This window comes from Lathyrus oleraceus, chromosome 6 (assembly GCF_024323335.1).
Source record: "Lathyrus oleraceus cultivar Zhongwan6 chromosome 6, CAAS_Psat_ZW6_1.0, whole genome shotgun sequence".
Lineage (NCBI taxonomy): Eukaryota > Viridiplantae > Streptophyta > Magnoliopsida > Fabales > Fabaceae > Lathyrus > Lathyrus oleraceus.
The window spans coordinates 13,624,744-13,646,542 of NC_066584.1; the positions used below are offsets into that span (position 1 = coordinate 13,624,744).

Consider the following 21,799-nt stretch of genomic DNA (forward strand, 5'->3'; position numbering starts at 1 on the left):
TTATGTTCCTGATGTTACAGATCAAAGCATTTGATCGACTAAAAGCGATAAACGATAAAGTAAATGAAGATGAGCTCCAAGACTATCTTCCAACTCACAACAGTTACTACTCCTATTCATGAGTATCTGTACACATTATACATCAAAACACAAACAAAATGGTAAATGGGGTAAGAATACACTCAAATATATTAGTGGTGCAAAAGATCAGAAAGGCAACCTATACAACAACAACAACAACAAAAATAATCATCAGCATGTAATGCATTCACACACAAATCACCAATTCACAAATGCCAACTTGTATGCAATGTGACAACACCTCGACTATGTGTGCATGTGGTATGAACTTAAAAATGATTCTTCATACAAATCAGGTCCCAATATATAAACCCCGAGGCCCAACATCTGAGCTCTAAGCCCCAACATTTGAGCTTGGGACAAGTCACTAGTCCCAACATCTGAACTTGGGACTCGCCTCTTTCATAACAATGATAGGATATAATGAATGGAATATAATATTGCAATTACAATAACACAATATTGATTATAGCCTCCTATCATACTGCAAACAACCATGTATCTCAACGCTTCAACAATAGTTCTCACTCCAAACTACGAATCTCAACAATCATCAACAAGTATTTACAGCAATTCAAATAATTATATATTTACACATCGAATAAAAATACACATAGAACTAAATCACATTAATTCGTATTATCATCGCTTCATTATTAATTCATTCATTCACAACAATTAACCGGTTATTCATTACCATCAACTATTACGTAACAAGTAAAACAATTAATTTTCATGAATCTTAGTATCCATCTAGCCTCTCAATACATCACTATGGGATATCCATACGCCTTAGGTTTCCAACACTTAGAATCACATATCATTTGGATTACGAAACTAAATTATGGCAAAAACGATCAGATAAAATAATAGGTTTCAACTCAGGAAATTTTCAAAATTTAACTAGCATCAATCGATTGACAAGGACCATCAATCGATTGATCTGATTCTTAATTACATTATGTTTTTCCTATTTTTCACTTTTTGGCTAATATAAATTGATTTATTAATGGAATTAATCGATTGACATCATTCTTCCTTTTAAAATTTTCCAATTTTTCACATGATCAATCGATTGACATCGGGGGTCAATCGGTTGACATCAACCAAAATTTCACTTCATCTCCTCAAATCCCTAACCCGCATGCATCACACCAGTTCATATTGTAACATCCAAACACATAATATCATGAATTTAATAGCATAAATCAATTTCATAACAATTAATCATGTCATAACAAATATATCAAATCATGAATCACAATAATTGGACATGTAATTTACACTATTTTTATCAAGAACACATGAACACATCAACAATGGTGAATTCAAAATAAAAATCTAGAAGAGGTTGAAAATCCCTCTCTACCTTTCATACAATATACATCTATAAAAGATTAATCTCCCCCCTTACCTTGGATTTCCAGCAAAGCAAACTCTAAGTTCCTCAACAATGGTATTTTCTTCCCAAAGTCTAGGTTGCCTCCCTTGCCTCTTTTCTCTTGTTCCAAAATCACATGTATTGTAAAAGGTCTAGCCCTCACTTTTTCTATTTAAACAAAAATAAAATTCCCCTTAAATAGGTTATTCTCTTATTACCCTCAACTTATTCTCATATTCCCTATTTTGCCCTTACTCCTCTTACTAACTCCAATTTCTTTTACTTTAATTTCTAATAATCAAATTTCCACCAAATTCTACTATTTCTCTTATTTTTCTACAACTACCTTATTTTTAATTATTTCACTCAACTTAAATTAAATAAAGTTAATCTAATTAATTTTTACCAATCCTTAACTCTCTCCTATACCCACCAGGACACATATATTCACCAATTATCCATATAAATACATATAAATCACTTATTAATTTAAATAAAATGTAACTAAATTTAATTAAATAAGTTAATCGAATTCGGGGTGTTAAAGAAGGCCTTTGAAGAAATTCTGACTTCTTTGGCCAACTCTGAGGCGTCCCGAGAAACATCGGTGTCCAAGGTCAAAGAGGTCAAAACAACCCTTCAAAATGAGAAAGAAGTCTGCTCCAAGAAGGTGAAGGCTCAAGAGGATAGCTTCAGTGAGGTGAATAAGGAGCTTAATGCCTATCTCCATGATATCATCCACATTGTTCATACTACCTTTCAACATTCTCTCAACTAGGTGGAGTTGTTATGTCACGATCTTAAGATCCCCCAAGAGTTGTTGAACTGGAGAAGGTGGTTGTGGAAGGGGAGCTAATGATTGGTGATGAATAAGCCTTGTGACTTTGTTGATTAATGCTTGTAATTTTTCTACCCAAATTTGCTAATTAAGTTTGTCTCCCCTCACATATTCTATTTAATTTAACCTAAAATTTGTATTTAAGTTAATTATCACATTTTTACCCTTCAACTCTTGCGCACTTCCTCCTTATCACTCATATTTTACCAAAATTCTAATTTCTACCCCCAATCTCACTATTTTCTCTTATTTTATTACTATAATTAAATAAATTACCCCATAAACCCAACAAAATATCACATAAATCACATAATTCATTTAAATTAATTTAAATCACTCAAGTAATTAAATAAAATGAAATAAAAATTCAATTAAATAAATTAATCATATTTGAGGTGTTACAATGTGAATCATCGACATTGGAAACATGCTCCTTGACATCACACGGTTGATTTTTGGTGTTGCTCTCATCGCCCTTTTATGTAGCATTCTACTCTAGTGACCACTTCTGCCAATGAGAACGATGACTTATGGGTGAGAGGCTAGTTAAAGTGTCCCGCCTTGAGTCTTTTTTGAAACACCTTGACAAACATTTCTTGGTTGGTGGGATGACCCTGATGGTGGCTTCATTAAACCGGGCAAGATAGTACCCCAATAACTCTGATCGACCCTGTCGTATGTTGAACAAGTTGGTGGTGGACATTTTCCTATGACGGTTGGAGGTGAATTGGTGCACAATCTTATGTACCAGCTCCTGATATATGGTAATCAAGGCATGAGATAAACCCATTTACCATTGAAGGGAGGCGTTCCTGAAAGTTCTAGATATTAGCTTGTACTTCAGGGAGTCAGACGCTCATATGATGGTCATATGTGAGTTGATGGAGGTGACATGCTTGTAGGGATTGTTGCGCCCATCAAGTTTGGCCAGTGATAGAGGTTTGAGTCCCTCGGGGATAGACACCCTCCATATCTCGTATGAGAGTGGTTAGGGGTCTAACAATTCCATCTCGTCCAGGTATTCGGCTCATATTAGCATTGTCTAATGTTGTGGACATCGTCCTATAATGTCTAGTTATGACATAGTAATTCTTCCACGACGGTACGCATCTCCGTCATGGCATCGACATTAACACTATTGTTGGTACTTTCTGGCGTAAGGGATGGAGCTCTCCTGTTAACCATGGCCAAAAGAAACTATGTGTAAGAAAGAAAGGTAACAATGATTAAGGTGGTGGTGATAAAGAAGGTGTAGCCCAAGTTAATTTTACTGGGGGCCCATAGTGGGTGCCACTGTACTGGTCAAAAAGTACAAGTATGGATGTTGCCCCTGCAAAAGGCATGGACACTCATTAGCCTTAGTAGTTATATTAAGACGTATGGTAGTTAGGGCTTGCCCATGACAATGAGAAGCCCGGTATGGTGGTGTTTTAAAATGGTTTAGAGGTCATGCTCACATGATGTGAGAGGCTTTATTATTGAATTATGTGTTTAGGTATAAACGTATGTGGGGTGTGATCTGTATGACTTAAGATTTGTCCCTCTTTTTTGCCACGAGGGAGAAGTATTTATTGAGGGCTTTTGGGCATAGGGTTTGGGTAACCCTTAGGGGAGGCAACTGCTCCCTCATGATCAAGAGAAGGTGTTGACCACCTAATCTTCAGAGGGTAGTGGTGCATTCCATCTCCTTTGACTAACTATATTACACACGTCATTAATTCCAAGGGCGAACCCTGAGGATATCACCTAGGTAGTGTCGCTCTTGGGCGAGGGCACCCTTGTTTAGGATGTTCACAAATATAACACTACATTATTGCATTTATTAATATCAAAAGTATTACATTAGATAACCATTTTTAATTCGCATTCGAACACCTTGGGGGAAATTTAACTAAAATATTATTGAGCTTGGAAGTGTTCCACGTCAATGGGATTGATTCTCCAAAAAGAGTCTGTAGAGTGTAAGCTCCATTTCTCGTGGTAGCCTTGACCATGTATGGCACTTCCTAGTTGGCAGTAAGTTTTCCATCTTCGACATTATAACGCCGACTCATCTTAGTACTGGGTCTCTAGGTCGAAAATATTAAGGTTAGACTCGCTAGATGTATTTGGCCTCGCTTGCTTGCTTTATGACATTGCTAATGAGGGAGACTAAAGTTCTTCTCTCTTCCAAAAGTTTTATGTTGTCTCTGATAGCTTGTGAATTATCTACTTCTGGTAGAGGATGTGTTATTCTCTAGTTCAACTCTCCTTTTTCAATAGGGATGGTGACTTTTGTCTCGTAAGTGATTCAAAAGGGCGTCTTTCCCAAATTTTAATGTGGTGTAGTGCTATAGGCGCAAAGAACATATGGGAGCTCATTTTCCCAGTTCCCCTTAGTTGCTTCAAGCCTTATCTTTAATCCTCTCAATAGAACTTGATTTTTCGCTTCTGCTTGCCCGTTGGTCTCAAGGTATTCAACCATCATGAAGTTCTTATCTTTGAACTGTGTCCCATTTTTCGTCACGATGGATCGAGAGATTCCATACCATACAAAAAGATTTATTTTGAAGACTTTCAAAATGTTAGCAATATTAATCTTTGCCAAGGCTTCTGTTTCGACCCACTTTGTAAAGTAATTCACCATCAACAATTGTTGTGTTATCCATAAGACTTGTGTACAACAGTTACTGATGACTAGATATTCAGCCTCAATGATAGAAAGAGTAACGATGTGTTGCTTCTTACTGTGCTAATACACTAAATAATTTCTAAATAAATGATAAATATCACTAGTACTATTCCTATTTTATTTGCAACCAGCAAAATCAGAATCGAAGAATCCTACTAAACTACACCCGCTTTCCTTTAGAAACCAAATACTGTGATGCAAAATTCTGTTAAGATACCTCAAAATTCTTTTAACGATCTTAAAATGAGATTCTTTCAGAGAATAATTTATCAGAGGATATCAACTCGATCTTATATTAGAGGACAACGATGAATTGACGTTTTTTAGCGTTGACCATAACACAAGGCTCATTTTCTACCTCTAGATTGTGTTGAGGCCAAACAGAGTCGTCTCAAATTTTTTAGAGGACATGAGTAAGAAATTGAAGTTAACTTCAGTTGAAACGTGTAAATTTTTAAAGAGGTCATATTTAACCGTAAGTTAACTGTGGAATATATGTATGGATGTCTTTTTTGCCGTAGTTTAAACATGAAAAGTGAGAGATCATGTGTTGTTGACCGCCTTGCACACCTTCAAAGACAGTCCTGAGATCAAACAATATTGCACCATATCATTATTTCGGACGATGTTTCTTTATTTTCTTTTACCGGAGATTATTATATTAGATGATGTTAAACTCATTCATTCTAGTGGCAAAAAAATGTGATGAGAAAAGTTCAAAACTTTTTCTATGCATTTTAATATAAATTTCTATATTGTTCTTGTACACATATAATACATGTTAAAAGAATAAAGTTCTCTTTTTTATTTGCTCGCATTTCCTACGTGCCTTTGTAAAATTATGAAAATAAATGGTCCTAAGATTGCTAAACTCCAATCATTCTTCCACAAACATTAAACAACGAAGCGTATTACGTTTTACATGTGTGCTTATATTATGATGTATGAAAAGGAAATTGAATTTTTTCTTCGTCTTTGTTTTTAGATGTGTACGATGTAGAAGAAAAAGAACGTGAAATTCTTGTCGTGTAATTATTTTGTATTGTACGTGTCAATTACTTACCACATAATTACTTTGCTCTGGTTACATGAAGCATCCAAAATAATGATAAGAATGGATAAAGATGAAAATAAAACCGTATTTGAATAGTTAAGAAGGTGCCCAATTTTAGGCCAAAAATTCTTTGCGTGATAGAGAGAAAATTGAATGAACTTTTGAAAATCAACTTTTGTAATCATGCTAAGTGAAATGTGGTGAAGGCGTGGACTTAGATGCACAAGTTTTTTTAATTCAAGTTCCTAACTAGAATAGTGAATTTCAACCTCTAGAATATAAGTATTATATTATATTTATCAGGTTTAACCCAAGATATCATGTCCCCACACACAAATAAAGCATACTACACAATTTATTTGATTAAATAATTGAAATATAAAAGATAAGAAAGGATTAGTACTTACAATGAATGAAACATAACAAAAAGACGGTTTGGCCGAGTGGTCTAAGGCGCCAGATTTAGGCTCTGGTCCGAAAGGGCGTGGGTTCAAATCCCACAGCCGTCATTTTCTTTTATATTTTCAATTTCTTTATTAATTATGAACAAATTCATTCACTCATAGTGTAACTTCCTTAAACGGCGCGTGCTTAGTAATACCAATAATCTAAGCACGTTACTATTTTTTATTTAACAATAAATAATACTTTTTTCAATTAATAGGTAAAGAAGAATAATAACTTAAAATAAATAAATATATATAGAATAGCTTCCTTGGTGTGCTTAATAAAAATAATAATAATAATATTAGATCATATGAAGTCAAATTATAATTTAAAAAAATTACCCTAAATTCATAAAAACAATACAAAAATATTTTAAATAATTAAAATAATTAAAAAGATAAAATATGCAATAACTAATAAAATCAATTTTTCATTTAAGCACTTAAAATAAACAAATAAGAAAATCAAAATAAAAAAATCAATAAATTTATTAAAATAAGTAAATAAATTAATTATATTTCTCTATTATTATGTGGTATAAATCACTAGATATAAGAGAAAATTATAAAATTCATCGAACTTATAAAAAAATTGAAAGCATATGATGTTTTAAAATACCATTGGTCAGCCCCCTCAAGTTAATGTGGACATCTTTATCTCATTGTATCGGGAGAAAAGAATCCATGAACGAGAAGATCGAGAATTGAGCGGCTTTATCAACTAAGATGGTAAAGGAAAATCATCCTTCATGCTCGTTTTATTGACGTTTTTGTAGTCCACGCACATTCTGACTTTGTCATCCTTATTCGGGACTGGTACTATTATGTTGTATAAATCACTAGATCTAAGAGAAAATTATAAAATTCACTGTAACTTATAAAAAAATTGAAAGCATATGATTTTTTTAGTCATTTAAATACCACAGGTAAGCCCGCTCAAGTTAATGTGGACATCTTTATCTGATTGTATCAGGAGAAAAAATCCATGAACGAGAAGATCGAGAATTGAGCGACATTATCGACTAAGATGTCAATATGAGGCAAAGGAAACACATCCTTCATGCTCGTTTTATTGAGGTTTTTGAAGTCCACGCACATTCTGACTTTGCCATCCTTATTCGGGACTGGTACTATTATGTGGTATAAATCACTAGATATAAGAGAAAATTATAAAATTCATTGTAACTTATAAAAAAATTGAAAGCATATGATTTTTTTTAGTCATTTAAATACCACATGTCAGCCCGATCAAGTTAATGTGGACATATTTATCTGATTGTATCGGGAGAAAAAATCCGTGAACGAGAAGATCGAGAATTGAGCGGTGTTATCGACTAAGATGTCAATATGAGGCCAAGGAAAATCATCCTTCATGCTCGTTTTATTGACGTTTTTCTAGTCCACGAACATTCTGACTTTGCCATCCTTATTCGGGACTGGTACTATGTTCGCAACCCATTGAGGATACTCAAATATAGCTAAGAAGTTAGCGTCAAACTATTTTATAACCTCTTCTCTAATCCTGAGTGCTATGTTTGGTCTTGTCCTTCTGAAATTTTTCTTGATAGACGAACATTCAAGCTTGAGTGGTAAGTGATGCTCAACAATGTTAGTGTCTAAATCAAGCATATCTTGGTATGACTAGGAGAAGATGTCCACATACTCTTGGAGTAATTTAACCAACTTTGTATGCACATGCTTCTCTAGAGATGCCCTAACCTTTACCTTTTTTGACTTCTTTAGTTTCCAGATTGATGACCTCTATTGGCTCTTGGTGCGCTGAATCTCTTTTTTTTATTGCTCAAGAAGCCTGGCTAGTTCAACTGGCAGTTAACAATCTTCTTCACCGCCGTCTTCGACGGAGTAATTGGGAGTCGAAAGTTACAGAGGATTAGTTATAAACTGATTCATTAATTCGGCATGTTTATGGGATTTTATTTTAGAATTATGCTTTGTGAAAAAGTAAAATAAAAAAAGAAAAAATCCATGAACGAGAATATCGAGAATTGGGCGGTGTTATCGACTAAGATGTCCATATGAGGCAAAGGAAAATCATCTTTCATGCTCGTTTTATTGGGGTTTTTATAGTCCACGCACATTCTGACTTTGCCATCCTTATTCAGGACTGGTACTATGTTCGCAACCCATTGAGGATACTCAAATATAGCTAAGAAGTTAGCGACAAACTATTTTTTAACCTCTTCTCTGATCTTGAGTGTCATGTCTGGTCTTGTCCTTTCGAAATTTTTCTTGACAGACGGACATTCAAGCTTGAGTGCTAAGTGATGCTAAAAAATGTTAATGTCTAAATCAGGCATATTTTGGTATGACTAGGCGAAGATATACTCTTGGAGTAATTTAACCAACTTTGTATGCACATGCTTCTATAGAGATGCCCCAACCTTTACCTCTTTTTGACTTCTTCAGTTTCCAGATTGATGACCTCTATTGGCTCTTGGTGCGGCTGAATCTCTTTTTGTTCTTGCTCAAGGAGTCTGGCTAGTTCAACTGGCAGTTAACAATCTTTTTCACCGCCGTCTTCGACGAAGTTAATTGGGAGCCAAAAGTTACAGGGGATTAGTTATAAATTGATTCATTATTTCAGCATGTTTATGGGATTTTATTTTAGAATTATGCTTTGTGAAAAAGTAAAAAAAAAAAAAAAAACTTTTGCCATTTATTTGTGGAAAATGAAAAATAAAGGAAAGGAAAGTAACACGATTTTAAATGCAAAGTAATTTTTATTGATTGGCATATAATGCTTTAAAACATATGGAGGCCCTTTACAAAGTTATCCTCTTGTCTAGGGTGAGGACAAGGGATTCATAAAATACAAATGAATTACTTTGAAATTGAAAAGACTACAGGAATCATTTAAGTTGTCCAGTTGTTCAATGTGAAGCCAGGTGAACACCGACGTATGAATCTTGTAATTTCTCTGCTTGCATCTCATATGACTACCATAAGGTCATCATGTTGGAACTCATCACTATTGAATACTTCCTTATTATGGCAGAACTTCTTCTGGTCTTCAGGGTTGAGTAGGCCTGATGATGGATGATAACCAATACCAAACCGATTGTTCTTCTTAGCAACGTCCAACACTTGTCCTCAACCAGCAGGATTACCTTTTTTAAGGGTCTCTTTAGCACTCTTTAATGAAGACATGATCACTTCTGGCGCCTTGTGAAGATTAGACGTAGTGGTACTGACATCTTTAAACTCCAAGTAGTGAAAGGGGGCCTCTATTGTACCTTCGTTAGTTTCGACATATCGAAATGACGATAACTCACTTATAAGAAGATCTTCCTCACTGGAGATGATAACCAACTTGTCTTCCATCATGAATTTTAGTTTCTGGTGCAGCGTAGAAGTTACTTCCCCAGCAACATGAATTTATGGTCTCCCAAGTAAACAACTATAGGCAGGGTTAATGCCCATCACTTGGAACATGATGGTAAACAGATGGGGTCCAACTCGAATTGGTAATTCGATCTCTCTGATCACTTGTCTTCTAGAACCATCGAAAGCCCTTACAATTAAAGCACAAGCTCTAATTTCTTCTCCTTAAACCAATAGTTGGATCAACATGTTCTTTGGCATTAAATTGAGTGGGGAACTGGTAACTACGAGGATTCTGGATAGAAGGGTGTCCATGCAAGTAGCAGAATATGTAATGCCTTGTTGTGGAAAGCTCCTCCAATTGGTAATTCAACATCATTAAATCCCAGGTAATGGCTGACATTAATATTTACAACTACCTTGTCGTACTGGTCAACGATGATATCTTACATTATGTGAGCAGCGTTAAGTACCTTCATCAAAGCTACTAGATGAGCCTCTGAGCTTAAGAGTAGTGATATACTTAAGATATTAGATTGAGTTTGACCTAATTGGTCCATAATCTTGAAATCACTCTTTCGAATAAGCCTGAGGAACTCTAGACTTTCATCCAGAGATGGATTATTTTTGTGAGGTTCAGGTTGTGATTTTACGTCCACTACTTCTTTCCCCTTAGAAAGATTATCTTCTGCTTGTTTGTTCATAACATCCTTTGCCTTAGTTGAGCAACGAGTGCAACCATTTTGCGAGGGATGGATGTTGATGCCCCCTCCTCTTGGGGAGAGGTTGTTGGTATATTTTTCTCCATGAGGAGTAGTTACAGGTGCATGTGACTTTGTTGTATATTTTGGAGTGAACACACGACCACTCCAGGTCATTCCTCCAATTCCTGTTATATTGACAGTTTCCGACTCAAAGAATTGTATGGACTTCCCTCCCACATAGGCAGTAGTTTCGTACCTCAAAGGAACAACCTTAGTACTTTGGAAGGGGAAAGCCCGGGAACACAAATATTCATAGGTTACATTAACTTCTTCATATGAGGTTGTTTTTGCTGCCGTTGGTAAATAATAGTTATTTGTTCAATGGTAGATACTTCTTCATTGACTTCTGCTCTGGTGAATTGGATCACACATTAGTTCATCAAACTCTGCACATATCCCTTCAGTTCATCACACCGACCAGGTTCCACTTGACAAACACCATAACCATTATACAAATATTTCAAAAAATCATAACCATGTAGTCTCTTCATAATGATTTACAATAGGGTTTTGACCTTGATGACCTCTTTGATTACTCTTGTGCATTCTACCTCGTCAATTGCATTAACCGCTGACCCGTCATGGCCAAGTAAAGGATTCGTCTTTACATTCGGTTGTTCTTCAAAAAAAGAGAGTAACTTTTGATCAAGAAGTTCCTGAACTTTAATCTTGAAAAGAACACAATCTTCCGTAGAATACTCTATATACCACGCGTGGAAGGCGCATGAAACATTGAGGTTATGCTTGGGATGATAGGGCAAAGAAACATGTGGTATCTTCTTAGGCATGATTTACCCAACATGAACAAGATAAGGTAGCAATTGGTTATAAGATATTGGAATTTTATCGAAGCGAGGACATCTTCTCTCTTGACCGTTGTTCCATTATCTAATCTGTCCTTGCCCCTGATTTTGATTATTCTGTGCGGGTTTTCAATTTTGTGGGGTACGAGCCGGAGGAGGTTGTTGGTACCCAGGTGATGCTTGATATTGAAATGGAGCTTGCTGATACTGAGTCGCGACGACGTACGGGAATGGATAACATTGCGTGGAGGTCATAGGTGCCTGGTATTGGGGATGGACATTGGCCATCATAACACTAATTTCTCCCTATTTCTTTCTGGTAAAGTTTCTTTGAGGCTTCTTAGAGCTTGCCTGATTACCAACAAAACTTGGAATCCTTCCTGTTTTCAATCCGTTCTCTAAACATTCACCAATTATGACTAAATATGAGAAGTTAGATGACATGCTTCTAGCCATCTTTTTGAAATAGACACCTTGGAGCATACTCATGAAAATGTCTACAAGTTCGGAGTCAAATAAAGGTGGTCGAACTCAAGCCTCCATTTTCCTCCAACTTTATACGTATTCCTTAAAGGTTTCATTACTTCTCTGAGCTTGATTTTGCAGTTGCAGTCTAGTTGGAGCCATATCAAGGTTGTACTTATATTGCTTTAGGAAAGTGTCAAAGAGATATTTCCAAGTCCAAATCTTACTATGTTCTACCCCCCATATACCAATCTAGGGAAGCTCCATACAACCTGTGTTGGAAGCAATGGACCAGCAAAGCATCATTGTTAATGTAAGAGGCCATATTTCTGTAGTACATGGCTATATGGCTTTTCAGATAACTCAAACCCTTGTACTTATGCAGGTCAAGAACATTTATGAGGCAACGTAACATTGGGTACTAGAGAAAATTCTTTGGCATTCATTCCATAGGCGGAGAATCCTTATATAGCCCTAATTCGTTACTCCAACAGTTGGTAATCAATAACAGGCTTGTTCAGACTAATGTAAGGGAAATTTTGTTAGCGTATGGACTACCTTGAGGAGCATATTGAAGAACAAGATTAGCAAACATCATACCAGGATTAGCAAACTACGTTCCAAGTTTAGCAAACTGAGCATAATGTGCCCCAAGGTTAACATATGAAGCATATTGTGCCCCAGGATTTAACATACTGAGGACTAACATTAGCATATGGTGCCCCAGGATGAGTGTGTGGCATTCCAGGATGAGTAGGTTGCATGCCCAAGTAAGGATATTATGTACTAGGCTGAATAAGTTGCGGAGGGATAAACAAGTTGATATGAGGACCCATGTATTCATTCTCTGTCCCAACTGGTGCTTCATTGGCCACATGTACAAAATTATGCTGAGGTTGATCTTGAGGAGCTTCATTGTTGTCGAGATCAATCATTGGTGGAGAGAGGTAGAGAGGCATCACCCACGTATGAGTGATAACATTCCCATTAATTCAAGGTAGAAACCCTGGATGATAAGGAATGAAGGATCCACCATTGGTAATTTGCGGAATGCAGTTTTGTGGCATTCCCCAAGGATAGACATCATCATGTCCACTAGGCACAAGCAGAAATCCTAGATGATATGGTACCGGCTTAGCAACCTCTTCATTTTCAATTGGAATCTCAGTAACAATTGTAGTGTTATTCTTATGAGTGTGAAAGAGCTCAAGAATTGTATCCATATTTCCTTGGAACTGATCCAAGTTCTCCTTGTAGGTGTTGTTCTATTTTTCAATTTCTGCCATTATCTTCGGGCGATTAGCTCAAGTAAGATATCTTCATCGAAGAATCGTCGTCTTTTCTGGATGATGTGAAAAAAATGGTATGGGAATATTTTTTTGAATAGGATGCATGAAATGTATGAATTTATGAATGCATGCAAAAAGATTATTTTAGTTTCTAGGGAATCCTGAATTTTGTCTATTGTTATGAGTAATCGTAAAACATGAAAATAAAGACAGAATATAAGACCAAAAGTTGTGCACAAGCCAAATACTCGTTTTATTCAATTGAAGAAAGCTTATTACAAGTAATGGATTACAATTTATTTTCCAATCGGTCTCTCTTGAGTTTGGCTCTAAAACCGGTCAACATGACCTTACAAGAGGCAACAAAATTGTAAATTTCTCTAGGAGTGTTTTGGGAAATCATTACAGCAAAAGAAATTTTCAACTTCTCATGGATATCTTCAATTACTAGATCTGTAAACTTTGTCAGATGAAGGTGTTTCTCTCTCCATTCTTGAGCATTTCATAGAAGATTCTGAATCATCCTCTAATTTCTCCTATGGGTAAGGTCTTGAACAAACGCTTCCCTTTGGTCCAAGAGAACTTCAAGTTAAGGACATCTACCTTCCCAATAGGAGTTTTCTTTCATTAGCTGATCATAAGCAACCCGATTCTGATGCTCTTGATCCCTGAATTTGTTGATATCCTTGTAGGAATTATCCAACTCGTGCTGACATCTAGTGAGCAGGTTTTCAAATTGGTCCTTTATGCATTGCTCGCTCTTCAAATAGTCTTGAGTTTTTTTGAGTTCGGTCTAAAGACTCTTTTCTTAAGCTTCAAACTCTTCCCTCATTTACTTCTTGGCCTTTGTGACTTGTTTCCACCACTTATACAACTTATGAATCCCATGATATGCTTCCTCCAACTATTGATTTTTAATATTGAGGCTACTGCCAGCGTCCCTTAAATCATCTCCTATTCGTTGTCGTTTCTTGTTCTCAATTTGAATCATCTTGGCTTTCTTGTTAAGTTGTACTGCATTTTGATCAAGGTCAATTTCCATGTCATCCTTTTGGCGAGTGACTCAGTTAAGGCTTAGCCATAACTCTTCATTGTCTTTCTTCAGCTCTTGAATGATTATCTTGAGTTCATCGAACTTCTTGACAGGGACTTGAGTTGGTTCAACAGGTCGTGCATTCATGGAAGGTTCAAAAGGAAAAGGTAGTAGGACTTGTTTGGCTCTTTCCTTAACACGTTGTGTGTATGGCTCTTTTGCTATACAATTTTTCTTACCTAGTTTGGCATTTCCTTGACGATGAATCTCACCTTAGGCTCTACTAATCTTCTTCATCCAATCTAGATTGTCATCCCTTTCAGGTAAGAAAAACTCTTCTAACTGTTGGTGTCAGGTTTGTCAAGCATTGGGTAGCCCAATTGGCGCAGAGTCAGACTTGTACTATAGTTAATTCCCCCCTTTTGGTTCCCATGAGAGGTACATTAGGGAAATTACCACAGTTAAGGATGATTTTGATATTGTCATAGTCCCATGAATACCAAGAAATATAATCAATAGTTAGAGACATGATTCTCTATGACCATTTAAGATTGTTCTTATTCTAAATGAAATGGCCTTTGTTAGGTAAGTGAGACATAAACCATTTGTACAACAGGGGTGCACAAGATATAACAGTTCCCTTCTTCTAATTCCTAAAATGAATTGAGTAGTAGGTATCAACGAGTAAAGTAGGAACATGGTTCTTAGTCATGACGATACAAATAGAAGCCAAATCCACAATGTCTTCAAGGTTATGGAATAAGACTATCCCGTAGATAAGGAGAGCAAGAATATCATTGAAAGCATGCCAACTTCCAGAATCAACAAAGTTTGTGGCTTTATCCATTAAGAACTTTGTGGTAAAACCATGAGTTCCACCCTTGGGCTTAAGATTGATCTATACCTTCTTCTTTTCCAAGTAGATTATTTCATCTATATGGTGAAATTTGGGAAGTTCCTTCGAGATATTGAATGGAAATTGGTTCTTAATCTCAACCCCAAGATATATGAGTACTCCTCTAAAGTAGGATCCAACTGGTAATCTCGGAAAGTGAAACATCTCAATGGAGGATCATAGAACTGCACAAGAGTGTGGATAGCCATCACATTGACTTCAGTGTTGAGGATGCTTAGAAGGTTTCCATAACTCTTCTTGAAATCATCTATATTATAAAGAATTAGAAGGATTCCCAATCCTCTCAAAGCCTTCAAATGAGGTTCTACGAACTTGTGATTGTAGGTGCTTTTTATGCCAATACTCATTTTCTTCTTGAATGATTAATCATGACTAAGATTTTGGATTCCCTAGAAATGCACATGCTAAAATTAGTTATTTTATGATATGATGTAATAATATGCAACATCACATGTTCAATGGGTTTCCATATTCTGGATAATTTATATATACTTCTCAATGAAGGTTCAGAGGTTCAACGTATTCATGATTTTCAAGGTATGTAGAGTTTTAGGTTTCCTGCAAAAACCCATATCCCCTCACAGGCAGGTTCTAGTCTTCAAGAAGGTGGTCCCTAAAAGGCCTCGCAAAGTCATGGATCCAAGTGAAAATACCTTTTCGTAGCAAATGCTTGCAGGACAATGGTACTTCCTAATGGCTCTAGTCTAGTTATGGGTCTCGTGCCAACCCAATGCACGAAACATGCGTCAACACGACTATCCACGATGTTATCCTATGTGTATACTCAAGCTTGGGCATTGAGCTTTTCTCTAAAATAACATCACAAAGCCCAACCCACAATAGATAATATAAAAGATATCCAGAATATGACGAATATATATGAAGCATTAAAGGTGAAATGAAATAAAATAAGGCAAGTAAAGCGATAAAGATAAACACCCAAACATGCAAAGAAAACAAACCAAACTAGTCTAGACTTACTTAGGGACTCCCTAGCAGAGTCGCCAGCTGTTGCGCTGCGAAAAAGACCCCAGCACATTACACGCTCAAAATACAATAGAGTCTTCATTGAGTTTTATTTATTTTAATAGAAATGGAAAATATCAATAAAAACCAAAGGGAAGATAAAAAGGGTAAGGAAGTCGGTTATAAAGGGGAGGGTATTAGTACCCCTCACACCCGTTGTACTCAACAAGAACCGTTTTGATTGTTCTTTGCGCATATGGGTGCTATTATCTAAAGGTTACTTGTGATTCATTTTAATTAAAGGAAAAATAAGTTTTTAACTAATGTACTCGCCAAGATTTCGAACTCTTGTGCCTACGTATTCCCATAGTGCAATGAGAAACTCAGAGTTTCGTAGTTCATGGTAGAAAATAAGTATTTGTTGGTTGATTTTAGGGAACAATGTTATAATCGTATCCTAGAAGTGTTTTGACGTTGTAACACCTCAAAATTTGCCCTCCTCTCTTGGGACTAGCATTAACATATTTGCATATCATTTTTTAGGTCATTAGGCATTGCATATTGCATATCATGTGGTTACATTGTGCAAGCCATTATCTTAAGTCTTGATCAGAAGAGGAGAAAGTCAAAGTGCAAGCTAGGGTTTCATTGGACTGGTCTATGATCATCTGAGGATGTGGGGGTCCAAATTAGGGTTTCATGGTTCTCAAGGAGAGTGGTCTTCATATTGATTGAAATGATACATCATCATCATCATGGTTTGATTTCATCAAGTGTTTGATCAGGATTTCTTGAGATTAGGGTTTTGACCACTGGTCAACCCTAATCAGTTGCATTGGGCCAATCAGGGCATAGTTAGGAGATGGGGTCTATGATGGATATGGGGTTCATTTTATGATTATATTGTGCTAATTGAGGCTAGGGTTTCACCCTTGAGCCATTTCATCAGGAGATTGGGGCTCAGATTGATCTATGCTTTGCCAAATTCATCTATCAGTTGAAAAGTCAACTGTGGTCAACTGTGCATGATCTGATGGATTTGGAGGTGGAAATGAGTTAGATACACTTCATTCATGTTGGAACAAGTGTTATTTGACATCTCAAAGCTTAAGAATGAAGAAAATCAAGTCAGGACAAAAACTGCCAAAAATAGAAAGTGACTTGTAATGGAAGTTTCCAAAAATGGAAAGTTTTTGACCTCAAAATTGCATGTCCAAGGAAGCTTCAAATGAAAATTTGTTCAACATGAAAGTTGTAGATCTTGTTCTCACCTTTCCAAAAAGTCCAAGAACTTGAAAATCCCATGTATGGTTGGCAAGTTATGGTCCAGTCAATTTCAAAAATGACCCATAATCAGAGGGCCATAACTTCCACATGGAGTGTCCAAATTGAGTGATCTTTTTATGCACAAACTCCATTTGACATGTACTTTCATGGTGCATAATTGGATTTCATCAAAAGTGGTCAATGCAAAAAGTCAAATTTCAAGTGCACAGTTAAAGATCCAGGGGCAAAATTGTCCAACTTGAGAAATAATGTGAATTTTTGAATGGGGATTTTTGCAACACTTCACAAATGCCATTTGGAAATTGTTGGAATGGTCATAACATGTCAAGGCCTCATGGTTTGATAATTCACTTTTGGAATGGACTTGAAAATGCATAAGCTTGCCATAGCATAGTGAAAATCAAAAATACATGGCCAATGAAGATGAGACAAGTTGCAACAGCTCACACATGTCATTTTGAGAGTGTGTGAGCTGTCAATGAGCTGTCATTGGCTTGCATAGGAAAGTACCATTTTGCCCTTGCTTTGAAAATAACATGTATGCTAATCACATTGCATTTTGCTAATTAAGGTGATTAAGTGTGGATTAATCATGTGTATATATTCCTAATCCTAACAAACTCATAACAGAATTCACAATTCCCAAAATCACAATCTCTTTTCCCTCCCAATTCACCAAAAACCTCAAGAACACATCAAGCAAAACTCCATCAATCTCTCTCAATTCTTGATCATTTGGCAAGATTCTTTTTGATCCAATCTCCATTCCTCTCATCCTTGAACTGTTTTGGTAATTCAACATCAAACAAGCTCCAAATCGCGACTGTCCAAGTGTGATGCATCAATGGTGAATTGGATTTTCGTGCACTAGAAGCTAATTCAATTGATCCTGAGCACTTCATTCAACTTCTTGAAGCTTATGCTGCATCTGTTTTGGTAGTACACGTGCAAACATCCTCAAATCCATCACTGCCATCTCCAGGTACTTGAATTTCGAACTTCATGATTTAATGAATGTGTATAGGCGTTTTGAAGTATGTTTCATGTAGAGTTCAATGCTACCTTTGGTTTTAGAAATGGTGAAACGTAGAGAAAGTTATGTTGATTCAAATCTTCGATGCCAAAACCTAATCCATTCGATTCGTGAAATATAGGAAGAATTGGATAAAATTAAGGACATATTTGGATTCCTCTTACTTAGACCGTTCCAACGAGTATCCATTTGTAGATTTTGGTTGAGTTTGAGTGTTCTTGTGTTCTTGAGCGAATCTGGAAAATGTTGATGAAGATGAAGAAATTCTGGAAAAAATTAGGTGTTTGATCCGTGCCAGGCTGATTCCATTTTGAATTGGTGTTTCCCACCAAAAGTAGCCATTCAGCGCGTGACACTGCATTAGTGGAGCGCTGCGTTTTGACCATTGGATTCAGTAATTACCAAAATGCCATTAAATTAATTTAATTAATTAAAACAATCCAAATAAATATTCAAAAATCACACAAACATTAAAAAAATCATAAAAAATTATTGGAAAGTCAAAAAAATATGAGGATTTTTTCTATAGCTTCCAAATTGTCTCTAGAATTTTATGGATATAATTTTCAAAGTTGTGCTTGGTGGATTGTTGACTTTGCTTAGGGATGTTTGACTTAGGTCATTTTTGTGCACATTTTACCATTTCCATTGTGAAATTCTCATGCCTTAAAAGAAATGTCTGAATTTTTTTGAGCTTATTGTAGACATGTTGATGGTGATTTACATATAAAGTTTGTGAATTTTGGATACCTGTGGAGTGAGATATGATTTTTTGAACTTAGGTGTGACAATTTGTGTCACACCTAACTAGGGCAACTTCATAAAATTATTTGCCTAGCCTATGATTGTTGAAATGAGTTGAAATTTTGCATGATTGATTGTGGATATGTTGAGATGCTATGTGAATTTTTCTGGATTTTTCTATGGCATTTTCAATTTGATTGGTATTTTTCTTCACTGTGTGTTCATTATGCAAGCTCATGTGGTACATGTTTGAATATCTTGTGTGAAATGCTCATATGGTATTGGATGAACATGAAATTTGGTATGCTGGTTATAGACACATGATAGGACATGATGCTTTTGGTCCCAGTCATTTCTTTATTGTTTTTATTGACTTATGAATTTTTGAAGTGAATGCATGTGTTGATGATATGATTTGGCTTGAATAATTGTGTCTGGATTTCTTGATTTTCATTGACATAGTTCCTTTTGTCCAATTGAGCTGAAATTTGACATGCCATACCTTGAATATGTCCTGTTTATGTGTGAATTATTTGAGGATTTTTGGAATTGTTTTGATATGAATTTGATTGAAGTCATTCTGTTTGGATGTTTGGTGTTCCATTTGACCTAGTTTGACTTGTTTTGTGCATGAAATGAATATGGTGAATGATATGAGCATGGGACCAATTGCATTCGCTCTTGTTTGGCATTAAGTTGAGTTTGGTTGAGAATCCCTTGCTGTTTAGACATTTGTGTCACTTTTGGACCCTAGGCTTGGCCTAGTGGTCTTGTTTCTCACATTTGCTTGATTTTTCAGGATGAAAAGCACAATGCTCAAAGAGATTGAATCAAGTTAATTCAATTGAGATTGTTTGATGTTTGTACACTAACATAACTTTGTTTTGTAGGTTGTGAAGCTTGAGCTTGAGCTTATAGCTTGCCTTTGTGTGCATTAATTTGTATAGCCTGACTGGTTAACATTTGCTGTTTATTGTTTATCTGTCTGAGTACTGATGATGCTTGATTGATTTCAGGTACATTTAGTTGCTCATAGTTCATATTGAACTTGCTTTTGCTGCTGCTTGGTTGTATAAACCAATTGAGGTAGGTTCTCTTGACTCCATGTAGTCTGGAAGACCTGGTCTGTTACTTGGCCAGGCATCTGTCTGAAGTCCTCCTTAAGAGGCAATGCTTGTGATTGTTTACATTTTGTGCCCAAGCAGGTAAAGACCTTGATTAAGGCAATTGGTGGAAGCCAAGGGATATGCAATCTATCCCCCACTATTCTTGTTGAGTCATCTCTTTGCTCACACAACTGGTGTTGATGCATTGGGATACAAACCCAAGATCTTGTGCAGTGCATATTGTGTCAGAGTCTTTGAGCATAGAAGGGTTCCCACTTTCTGGACCCATGCTCTTTTGTCTAAAGCTCTCCCTGGCCAGGGATAAGAGCTGTGAGGTCTCATCCTCACTTCATCCTTTCATCTGCTTCACCTTAGCCTCTCAATGGCAAGGTTAAGAGCAAACACAGCCTGTACAGATGACTTGCTGAGGCAGTCAAACCCATTGTCTGAGCCCACTTGATTGGTTATAGTGTGTGCTATGTGGATATCTGTGTGAGATGATTGTGTTGATTGATGTATGCTTGTATGCTTGTATGCTTGCTTCTTTCCTGGATAGGATTAGCTTGCTGTTGTGCAAGTAGGTAGAAACCTGAACTTAGGGCAATGATGCATGATAACACTAGGCTCGAGTACAGCTCCCTGGTAGTGTGTCTTCCCTTTGTTTCTGGCTAGAATTTCAGTCCCTTGAGGGGGAACTACATCGCCCTGATCCTTGTTCCAGACGAGGTATGTAGGCAGGTGGTCGTGCGAGACCACTCCGGGCAACCTTTTTCTTTTTTGCGTGTGTTGTTTGACAATTGCTAGGCTCGAGTCCCCGACTCCTCAGCATGTTGTTGTTTGTTTGTGCTTGTTGTGTGCTTGGAAGCTGATGTAAGTCCATTGAGTGGCATTCGGGTTCCAGTGTGGGTTTGTTGGGTTCGGATGCTGACATAAGTCCAGTGATTGGCTGTCGGGCTCCACGTTTGCCCTTTTGTGTGTGTTTTGGTTCGGATGCTGACGTAATTCCATTGAGTGGTAGTCGGGCTCCATGTTTGCCACCTTGTTGTGTGTAGATGTTTTTTGTTGTTTGGCGTGCGTGAGCCGAACTACGGTAGCTCTGATTCTCGTTCCCGACGAGATACGTAGGCATAGGATGCGATGTCCTATCGAGCCCTCTTCTTCTTAACCCCACCTGTGTTCGGTGAGCGTGTGTGTATGATGTTTATAGCAACCTTTTCTTTTCTAGAGCGTGGATCCCGTCGAGTACGACGGACGTGAGGGGTGCTAATACCTTCCCCTTGCGTAACCGACTCGCGTACCCATTCTCTTTGGTCGCGAGACCATGTCTTTTCCAGGTTTTTCTGAGCGTTTCCTTTCCCTATCTTGGGATAAATAACGCGCAGTGGCGGCTCTGTGTTGTTTTTTATTTCAGCGCTCGCCGGTTGATTTTCGCGGATGCGACAGACGTTAACTGATTTGATCCTAGTTTGGATGCTCTAAGCTTTTAGTCTGACTGCTAAGGAAGAGATTATAACAGTTCTTTTATGAAAGAGATTGTTGTTTGGTTAATGAATTGAAGAGGTTTGTGAGTGTGGTGAATA

At 36.8% G+C, this 21,799-nt stretch overlaps 1 non-coding gene across 1 annotated transcript; it reads left to right on the top strand.

Moving 5' to 3' along the window:
- The first annotated feature begins 6,454 nt into the window (after nucleotides 1-6,454).
- On the top strand, nucleotides 6,455-6,534 carry TRNAL-UAG (transfer RNA leucine (anticodon UAG)). The gene has a single exon. It is a non-coding gene; the product is annotated as a tRNA-Leu (tRNA).
- Nucleotides 6,535-21,799: the final 15,265 nt, after the last annotated feature.